Below are 11,363 nucleotides of genomic sequence, written 5' to 3' on the forward strand. Positions count from 1 at the left end.
GGTGACACCTGGGAACACAATTCTCCATGCAAAAAGTCATCACCCCAACCACACAATTAAGGGTATTCCTGTGGGTGAAATGACACGTGCTAAGAGAAATTGTAGTTGTCCCTCTGATTATAAAAAAGAAGTTTCTGACATTAGACAACGTTTGGGTAGGAGAGGTTATGATCGATGGAGTCTAGACAGGGCTGAAAAGATTGTTTAAAAAAAGTCTTGTTCTAAAGACTCAAACTGTCCAAAAATTCTGCTAATCCTATAGCAATGGTGTTACAATTTAGTAATCAGTTTTCCAATATTAAAAACATAGCTGAGGATAACCTGGCAATTTTAAAAGATCCAGATATTGAAAAAAAATAAAAAAAGCACTAAGGATAGTTTCCAGAAAAGCACCATCCTTAAAAAATAGTTTATCACCAAGTTTTCTTTGTACTCGGCAAGAACATACGGGCAATTGGTTGAAAACGAGAGGTTTTTTTAAAATGTGCTGCCAGTCAGTGCAAGATGTGTACCTATACCAAAAGGTGTGATAAATTTGGAGATTTTGATGACAGTAATCTATTTGACATCAAACATTTCATAAACTGCAACACCAAAAATGTAGTTTATATCATGGAATGTGCTTCATGCCGACTAAAATGTGGGTAGCACAAAACGCACTTTAAAAACTAGGATTAGAGAGCACATTCTCGATATAGAGAATGCTAATATGAATAGAAACATATCGCAGCTCTCCCGACATTTTATTGAGACTCATAGTAAAAAACTGGACTCATTAAAAGTATATGGGATTGAGAAAGTCCACAATCGGATCAGAGGTGGGGACTTAGAACCTGTGCTTAGGAATAGGGAGGCGTGGTGGATGTTCAAATTAAACACCAGTATGCCACGAGTAGAGTTGAGCGATACTTCAAAATATCGGATCAGAATGGATCGGCCGATCTTTAAAAAAAGTATCGGTATCGCCGATGCCGATACCGGAAGTCCCATTCAAGTCTATGAGACTTCCGGTATCTGAATTGGAAAAACCCTTTCCTGCCCTTGTACAGCCTCTCGGGGGTCTGCACGGGCCTTCCGGGGGTCTCTGCCGGCCTGCCGGGGGTCTGTGCCCCTGTGGGGGTCTGTGCCGGCCTGCCGGGGGGCTGTGCTGATGTCCGGGGGGCTGTGCAGGCATCGTCCGATGGGACTACAAGTCCCATTGGGCGATGCCTGCTACCATGACAGTGATTGACACATTAGCCAATGATGGGACAGTAGTAGTCCCATCATCCGGCTAATGTGTTAAATGTAAAAAAAAATAATAAAATAAAAATACTACATACATGCTACATGCATGCATGCTACATACATGCATGCATGCTACATGCATGCTACATGCATACTACATGCATGCTACATACATACTACATACATACCACATATATACTACATGCATGCTACATGCATGGACATACAGTACATATAACATACTTACCAATACTTGTCACATTGTTCCCCGAAGCCATTGTTGTCTACGGAATAAATATTAACATAACAAACCACAAAAATACTCACCCATGATCCTAAGCAGTCCACGAGTGTGTCCCACGATGATCTTGGGTAGAGAACTGCAGCATCAGCTGATGCTGCCGCTCTCTACGGGCTGCAGGAATCCAATGACGGAAGGTAGGTATCCTTCCGCACTGTATTCCTCCGCCACTTAAAAAAAAAAAAAAAAAAAAATCCCTAGTCTCACTTTATGGTAAAAGCTGTGTGGGAAATTTTTGATCAAAATAGTGTTTACTAAGTACCCCATGTTATTTAATGCACTTGCTTTTTTACTTATTTATTTTTATTAGGGTATATGCATACATTGTTTTTTCCTTTGGTTTTGCTTGCTTTTATGGCCAATGTGAACATGCTTTTACATCATGCATGTCATTCAATTCTACTTCAGTTCAGTTTTTTCTTCAGCATTTTTGTATTCAGTACAAATAGGGTGTGGCCTCCATTCTACTGAGCTGTGTAGTTTATTTAGTCCCTCTGAAGCTGGGTGTCCGTTTGGGACCCAGAGACTCTGCTACTATTCACACTAGGTAGGTTTTAACCGTTAGTGTAGTTACTGTCTCAAATGGGTACACCTTGTCGTGGTGGGACAGCTTTATACTTTTTTGATCAAAATAGTGTTTACCAAGTACCCTATGTTATTTAATGCACTTGCTTTTTTACTTATTTATTTTTATTAGGGTATATGCATACATTTTTTTTCCTTTGGTTTTGCTTGCTTTTATGGCCAATGTGAACATGCTTTTACATCATGCATGTCATTCAATTCTACTTCAGTTCAGTTTTTTTGTTTTTTCATGTAGTATATATATATATATATATATATATATATATATATATATATATATATATATATATATTTTTTAAACATTTAACACATTAGCCGGATGATGGGACTACTACTGTCCCATCATTGGCTAATGTGTCAATCACTGTCATGGTAGCAGGCATCGCCCGATGGGACTTGTAGTCCCATCGGACGATGCCTGCACAGACCCCCGGACATCAGCACAGCCCCCCGGCAGGCCGGTACAGACCCCCACAGGGTGCACAGACCACCGGCAGGCCGGCACAGCCCCCCGGCAGGCCTGAGATGACGGCGCATCATGATGCGCACACACTGCGCATCATGATGACGTCATTTCGGCTGTCAATCAACTTTAAACTTCCGATTCCGATGCCCATGCCCGATATTGAAAAAATATCGGATGTCGGTATCGGAATTCCGATCCTTGCGGTATCGGAATGCTCAACACTAGCCACGAGGCTTGAATAAAAGAAAAGACACCATGCTCTTATTAGACTAGCACTTATCAACCCTTTCCTCTTTAAAATATCTATCTTATTACATTTATAATGAATCCTCATGTTCTGATTAAATATATTAAAATATGTGGGAATATGGTAGTTTTTTGCAAGGTTTTTCATAAGGTATTTTTTGTGCATAGAACTATTTTCATGCCGTTTTTCGAATCTGCATGTTTAAGATATAAAAACTAAAATATTCGACATAATTGTGTGTTGATCAGTTATTTAGGAAAGTCTACAATAATCTTTCTATATATGCATTAGAACGGTTTTTATTCAGTGCATGAAGGGGAAATATAATAACCAAATGCTCCCCCCCCTTTTTTGTGGGTTGCAGATAAACTAAAATTTAAATATAAACAAAAAAATTTTTTTCTTTTTTTTGTGCAAATTGAAGTTTTCCATCTTCCTGTCTTGAGAATGTTTATGATAATGACTTTTCAATAAATGTATCTGAACGGATTTTTTACGATTGGTGTATGATGGGGAATAAAAGAATTAAATGTTTTTTTGGCTGTGTATATAAATAAAAAAAATCACAGACACTGAAAAAATTTCTTTAGAACAGTGCAAATTGGAGTCTCTCTCCTCTTTAAACGAATATATTATGGCTGTGTGTACATTTGGTGCGCTAATTGAAATAGTCCCTGAAAAAATCTTTCCAATCTTGAATTTTTTTTTATTCTTTGTATACATGTGCATACTAAAAAATGGTTTGTTGTGCTAAAATTAATATTGCACAAAAAAGAAATTAAAATTTGACATGTAATTGAAAACCGCATGCATTTTGAAAAAAATTGTATCTATGTGAATTTTACTGTTGTGAATGGTTGCAACATTGAGATCTGTTATGCTTCTCTTCTATTTCAGAAGTTTGCTTCATTTTTTCATGGATAATAACGAGAATAATGAATAAAAATTAATAAAAAAAGAAAACACTACTGAAGGCGATAATATTGTATCTTAATGAATCAAATTGTTATATTTAATTGTGATTGTTAGTTTTTTCCCTATTTGTTTTATATTTGTTTTAATTTATTATTTAACCGGTGTGTAGACCGGATAGAGTATATAAGATCTACCCATGGACAAAGCTGCGTATCATGATTAAGAGTGCCTAGCCACTCGAAACGCGTAGAACGATGGCATGCCTTGTAACTCATGCTGGCTTTTAAACCTCATTTCTACTGAGTGAATAAAGAATATTTTTCACTACATCATGGAGCTGGACAAAGTTTTTTCTCATTGCCTTCGATTGTGCGCTTTGACACAGCGGTCTCGTGCTCCGATGTTGGAATGCTATGTCTGGTGAGCTGGATTTGTATCCTGAGGTATTGTTAATGCCAGGATGACCTGCAAGAACAAGATCAAGAGACTCCCAGAGAATACGTATGCAAGACTGGGGAGGAAAGGTCAGAGATCCCCAGCACATTGCAGTACTTTACTCTGCCCTCTACAGGGTAGTTAAGAACGCCTGCACAGGAGCGATGAAGCAACAGGAGGGGGGTCATTGCAAGAAGATGGGAGGCGCCGGATGTGCGACACCCATCGGATCCAAGTTAAGAACTTAAGGAAAAAAAAAAAAAATAGATATATATCTGACAGTACTTACATGTCATGTGAATCAGGTGCATAAATCAAGATACACAGATCAGATCTCTTATAGATCATTAACAGTTCTGCAGAACAGCTGACATTTGCCCATTAGGCATCACAAGATGCTTATAGTGACCCTCTCATGTGTTGAAGCCAGTCTTCCACTCACCTGATATGAATCCTCCTGAGATGAGGTATAATGAGCTCCCAACAGCTGGTTGTAGAGGTCAGGGATGAGTGGCAGCAGACCGATTATGCCAAGAAATTTTGTGAAGGTAAAGATAGCCAATACAAGGTCTGAGACATCAACTTTATTTTAGCAACAAGAGAAACCTGAATGGTCTGAAGCCTTTTTTCAGACCGCTATATAATCTTTCAAGACTAAGTGGTCTGGGCCAGGAAGATTATATATTTTACCCTTGGGGAGAAGGGAGTTAAGGACCAGGTTTATGGGACAATCAATGCAGAGGTAATTTTTCAGAACGGGACGCAATACATCAGGATAGGTTCTGAATTCTTGAGGTAAACCATTGGGTTGGGCTTTAGACAGATTCACAGAAAACATCCATTTCTGCTTACACTCAGGGCTCCAGCGCACAGTATCACCCTGACCGGGGTTTTGTTTACATAACCAGGGAATGCCCAAGACCGGACAGGTTTTCAGTGTAGAAATGTATACACCAGGGGTCCTCAAACTACAGCCCGTGGGCCACATTCGGCCCGCCAAGGACTTTTATCTAGCCCCCCGCCAGGCCGACATTGAACTCATGAACTGCACTGTGGTTCAATGCCAGCAGGCCCTGTAATTGCGGGCGGGACGAGGAAAGGAGTTACGCAGCCCTCCGTATGCAGCAGAACACAGTACACAGACGGCGTGATTGTCATCACAGCGCCTGCGCGGCCTGACGACGTCACGCCGCCTGTGCAGGAAGACGACAGATGAGCGGGTGCCTCTTCAGAGCAGCGGGGGACATAGGTGAGTACTTTTTTTTACGCCGGGTCCTATTGGGGTCATTTACCTGCCTAATGGGAACATGTGCTATCTATTGGGGACATTTACCTGCCTATTGGAGACGTATGCTGCCTATTGGGGACATTTACCTGCCTTTTAGGGACCAATGCTGCCTATTGGGGATTCTTGCACTACACCAGTCTGAGCCTGAGGTAAAAGTGGAGTTCCACCAATATGGGCACTGATCAGGCTGCATGTCTCTGTGTGGACAGTTTTATTGCTGGTATATATATGTTGGTATTTTACTAATAGCAATTCTGAATGCCTAGGAAACAATGATAAAGAAAGAAAAAATTGACTCAAGTGTAGGATATTCGAAGAAAAAAAAAAAAAAAAAAAAAAAGAAGTTTGAGGATTTAACTTCATTTTTAATATTGTATATGTTCCTATTTGTTTTATTACTTCTAAATAAGATATGTGCAGTGTGCACAGGAATTTATTCATAATTTTTTTTAAACTATATTCAGGCCCTCCAATGGTCCGAGGGACCGTGATCTCGCCCCCTGTTTAAAAAGTTTGAGGACCCCTGGTATACACTTTTTTGTAATGTATAAACAAGCATAGACACCTCCTTAGTGACGTACTTGATCACATTCTGGAATAGCGGTGTATCAATATCAGCAATCATAGGAACACAGTTTTAACAGTGTTAAACCAAGATCCTTTGCCACCAGCAAAATATGCTGCAGAACCACATTCAATAAAGGCCTGAAGCCACAGGTTTTTCTCAGCAACAAAAATGTAATCTCGTAGAATCAGAGGGAAATACCTGTGCGCCTAGATGGGCATCCTCAGGCCCACCTAGACGCTGAAGTTTCTCCAGCGGCAGTCATCTGGAACAGGAAGACCTCTGATGTCCAGAACCTCCATAGTGGTTACCAACAACTGACTGGTTTGTTGCTTGATCCCTTGTAGTTGATGTCAGCAAGTCGCCCCAAGCTGCATGGGTTCTTCAGTAAAGGCCACAGGTGCACAAATCTCAGGAGTAGGTGCCACGCCAGCTGTGCGCTCTGATCCAGCAGGATTGCCAAGGACATGGCAGTAGCAAGAGTCATGAGATGGGAACTGAACCAACATGGTCTTAATGTGGACAGAGGGACTGGAGCTAAACACAATGAAGGGTCTCGTCATTCCACTGTGTCTGGGGCACAAAACCTTAACTCTGCAATAATCCATGGCGGGACATTACCCCTGACCAACTGCAACTAATTTACTTTCAGGGAAGGTTTCTCTGTCAGTCATCATACAGGAGATATAATGCCTTAAAAACATGTACAGTCGAGAGTCCTTGAGCAGCAGAGTCGGGAGAAGGCCAAAGCACCAGAGAAGTTTAAAGGAGAAAATAAAAATATAATAAGTCAAGGGAGAAGCTGAATCTGCTCTGCAAGATTCTTTACTAAATGGGCCAGGTCTTGCATTTGATCCATCACCACATGGAGGGAATCCACATAGGCTAATTATAACATTAGATTTGTCAGAGTGATCAGGCTCAAAATGGCTACCTCAGACTAGTAACAAGCCACTCAGTCTGGCAGATTCCAGAGAAGTCCCGATACCCTTTAACCCCTATACAGGGATCTGGTTTTACTACAGGACCCAAAGGATTACCTACAGAAGGGCTGCTGTCCAGAGGCAAGGAAGGTCTCCAAGCAGAGAAGTCAAATCAATAACAAAATAAGGAGGCGAGCGGGATGTCAGTTTCTGGAGATCAGTGCGAAGACAAAACCGTAAAGTACGAGAATAGTTACAAAATAAGCCAAAAGTCAAGTTACTCCACTGGGCACCAACCATCACCTTACACAGAAGTAAATGGCAGAGGAGAGCAGGATCTCAGGATCTTAACTAGCCTGCAGCTCCACCCAACCCACACAGCAGTTAACTCTATGTCTCCCAGTTTGAATTGGACTACAAGTCCCAGAGAGCACAAAATTAGAACTGTCACCCCGCATCACTCGCAACAAAGGCGCAACACCGCCTGGCAACAGAAGCAGCGGTAGGAAGGCCAGGCACTGATACAGAAGTCACAGCAGCCATCAGTTTTTCATTCATTTCAAAAGAATCTTTTTTTTTTTCTCACTGGATCAGTTTCAAATGGAACAAAACAGACGGTTATTTAACAGATCCGTTTTCCATAAACTTTAATGTTAAAAAAAGCGAGTCTAGTTTAATCAGCGTTGTTTAACCGGACAAAAAAATTTGGTCTGCAGAATTTTTTTTTTTTTTAAACAGATTGCTGCCGGATCCATTCTGATGATTACTAGACGTATGAACACAGCCTAATGTGTATGGGGCCTTCCCCCTGACAGATGATGTCAGGAGAGACGAGCACCTGGCATGTCTGATTTTGCTCTTAGGCCACGTTCACATGCTCAGTATGTGGTCAGTATTTTACCTCAGCTTTTGTAAGCCAAAACCAGGAGTGGGTGAAAAATACAGAAGAGGTGAGGTGTTTCTATTATACTTTTCCTCTGACTGTTCCATTCCTGGTTTTGGCTTACAAATACTGAGGTAAAATACTGACCAAATACTGAATGTGTGAACGTGGCCCATTCCAGCAGAATCTGACAATGACTCTCTCATGGAGAATACAGGAGGGATCCAGTGTATGGAGGAGAAGGGAGAAATAGTTGCTGGACGATTAATGACCCCTGCACTACCAAGACCTCTGGCTCACAGAGCTCATGAGGGGTCTTTCCAGTGTGAGTAATTTTCTGTGTGGACATTTTTGTTCTCGTACTGTATATTAGGCTATGTGCACACGTAATTTTTTGAGCTGCGGATTTAGAAAAATCCGCAGCCCAAAAAGACCTGCGGCTTAGCCCTGCGGTTTCACACCACTACAATGGAGAAGGTGTGAAACCGCAGCGGATTCCGCACAAAGAATTGACATGCTGCGGATTGTAACCTGCAGCAAATCCGCACGGAAAAATCCGCAGCATGTGCACAGCGCTTTTCAGTTTACCATTGAAAACAATGGTTCTGTACAACGCACCTAAATCTGCTGCAGACCTGCAGGGCCAGAAACGCTGCGGCTCTGCAGCAGAATCCGCACCGTGTGCACATAGCCTTGGAGTGTTTTTGTTTTTCTGCAAGAAATTTTCATGTGGGCTTTTTTCCTGTGAGTTTTTTTTTATTTCTCGCTTCTATGAGATTCACATACAAAGGTAAAGGCCCCTTTACATTTAGCGATGCACCAGCGATCCCGACAACGATCAGGATCGCTGGTGCATCGCTAAATGGTCGCTAGCGAGCTGCCACACAGGCAGATCTCACCAGCGATGCAGCAGCGATACAGCGGTCGTTATTTACCATTCAGACGAGGCGATCCTGACGTCCTCCCGCCCGCCTCCACACGTCGCTCGTCGGCGCCAGCAGGAAGCGGCCAACAAGAAATAGAGCTGCGTGATCAGCGATGGACAGCGGGGGAGCCGGTCGGAGGCAAGTATCACACATAGCGATATCGCTGCTGCGTCACCAAATCGGTAATGCTTTAGTGATATTGTTAACGATATCACTATGCGTAAAACCCCCTTAACTCTTCTTTCCAGGGTCTCTGACAGATTAGTAGCAGTGACATTCAGCCACTTCTGAGGGGGTCTCTGCTCACTCCCCATAGTGTAGTGATGACAGAGATTATGTACTAAAAAACTCACATAATCTCAGTATTTGCAGACAGCAAGTTTGAGATTAGGAGGTCCTCCACCCGACTGCCACCATGTTCTGTTGATTGCTCTTTTGGATTTTGATGAGTCCTGACTTCAGAGCACTTTATTATAGGGGATTAGCTGCCATTACTCCTGCCTGTCTGGTGAAGAAATACCAAGTTTCACAGCACAGTGAGACGGCCGTATAACATGGACAACAATCGCATCACAGTGCGTGGACTGGCTGAGTGTGACAGCTACATAGAAATCCATTCTGTCCCATTTGGGTCAGTAGAGCCACCGGCCAGTCCGAGCATTGTGATGCAATTGTTGTCTGTGTTATACGGGGTGAGTCCTGTGGAAACGTACTAAGGACGTATGTGCATTTTTCACCTGAAGACTTTCCACACCTAATGCAGGTCTTTGCAAAAATCTGCACATAAAATTCCGCATGCCTGCAAGTGAAATTGACATGCTGCTGATTTGTAAAACGCAGATCACTTTACGCAGTTTTAAAAAGAAGCACAGCGGGCAGGAGAGTTCTAGAAATCCCATCCACTGTGCTAGAACTGTAAGGCCCTGAATTTTTCACGCAACAAAAACATCTAGCATCAAAAGTAAACCAAAGGGCTCATACTCACTTGCGAGAGACTTGCACGATTCTCGTGCGAGTCTCTTGCATGAAAACCTGGGACAGCCGCCGGCACTTGGATCGGAGCGTGCGGCTACATGTATTTCTATGCAGCCGCACGCTCCTGTCCCAGTGCCTCGTAAGTGAGTATGAGCCCAAAAGCTCATGATGGCAACATAGCCTAACAATTATGGGTGGAGCCAACCTCTGCATGCGACTGTTAGGTCGGGGTCACACTGGCGAGGAATACGGACGAGTGAGAGGCGTTAAAAGCACGCATTACACACGGACCAATGATTCTCTATGGGTTTGCTCCCAACAGCCGTATATTTCTTGGGCGTATTCTACGGTCGGTGCCAATCGCAGCATGCTGCGATTGTCAGCGTACTATGCCCATAATACGCCAATGCAAGTCTGTGTGTGCGCAAAAAATACGGATTACACACGGACCACACGTGTGACTTGCGAGAAATACTCAGGTCTTTTGGCTGGTGACAGGAAATGGCCCAATCCATAATCAGGAAGCCTAGACATGCAAATCACCACAAATAGCGCTCCAGACATCCAGGAAGTCAGCATCATGGTGCCATATTTCCTAAATGTGGAGATGCTCATTGTACTGGTACAGGAGCGGCCAGAACTGTGGGACCAACGGGATGTCAATTATGCAAACCGGGCAAGAAAGGAGGCATCATGGAGGCGCATATGTCGCCAGATGTTCCATGACTTTGATGATCGGCCACGTGAGGAGCAGCAGAAACTGAGTAAGTACAAGGCCCAAAAATGATTGAAATTACCTCACAACCAAAAATGCATACAGATTCTGCCCCCCTCCCCTTCCTGTGCTTCTACTTTTTCCTCCGGAGGCGGTTAGATTGTGTTGTGACACATAGTTTCACACTGCCATAATTTTGCCCAGGCCACAAGCTCTTCATCCTCTTATCCAACCAAGTTATTAAGTGTCGTTACTTGATACATGAACTATTCAGACCCTGTGTATCTGGCCTGAATGGGCCAATTAGATATGCCACCCTGCCAAGAAAGCACACCCCAGAAGTCCACATGCCTAGACTACTGGTAGCAAATGTGACCGATCAAATATGTGAAATTGATAATATTTCCTGTCACATTGCAGTGGAAGATGTTATGAAACGCTGGCGCAGCATCCGGGATCAGTACCGGCGGGAACGTCAGCAGTGGTCCAGGAGTAGGGATGCGGGCTAAGTAAAAAGAAAATATGTATATTATGACCGCCTCTCCTTCCTCGCCCCAATTCTGGATCTGAGACCGTATGTAGATACCTCACACCATATTGCACCCATACTTTACAGGGCCAAAAATATTGATGCATTTTTGGCTCTGTTCTATTTCATAACAGAACTCAATCCAACCTTACGGATCGAGGAACGGGCTCAGAGACAGAGGCCATAATTGATCCTGTAGGGGATAAGATGGCTGGCCAATCTTCTCCCCCAGCAAGAATCATGGGTGAAGAGTCATCACAAGAGAACCCATTGCCTGCCCAACAAATACCACCACCAGGACCGTCTGCTGCTGGGCCATCACCCATACTGGAGGAGCAGGGCAACATGAGCAGCAGCCCAACTGCCCAGATCCGGGGCTCCCC

At 43.1% G+C, this 11,363-nt stretch overlaps 1 long non-coding RNA gene across 1 annotated transcript in view; it reads right to left on the reverse strand.

Moving 5' to 3' along the window:
• LOC141055989 (uncharacterized) overlaps positions 1–7,521 on the reverse strand; it is a 219,220-nt gene extending 211,699 nt beyond the window's left edge. The window contains exon 1 of the long non-coding RNA XR_012221564.1: positions 4,619–7,521. This is a non-coding gene — a long non-coding RNA (uncharacterized lncRNA). The remainder of the gene's footprint in view (positions 1–4,618) is intronic.
• Positions 7,522–11,363: the final 3,842 nt, after the last annotated feature.

This window comes from Dendrobates tinctorius, unplaced genomic scaffold (assembly GCF_039654945.1).
Source record: "Dendrobates tinctorius isolate UK_male_01 unplaced genomic scaffold, ASM3965494v1 ptg000193l, whole genome shotgun sequence".
Taxonomy (NCBI): Eukaryota; Metazoa; Chordata; class Amphibia; order Anura; family Dendrobatidae; genus Dendrobates; species Dendrobates tinctorius.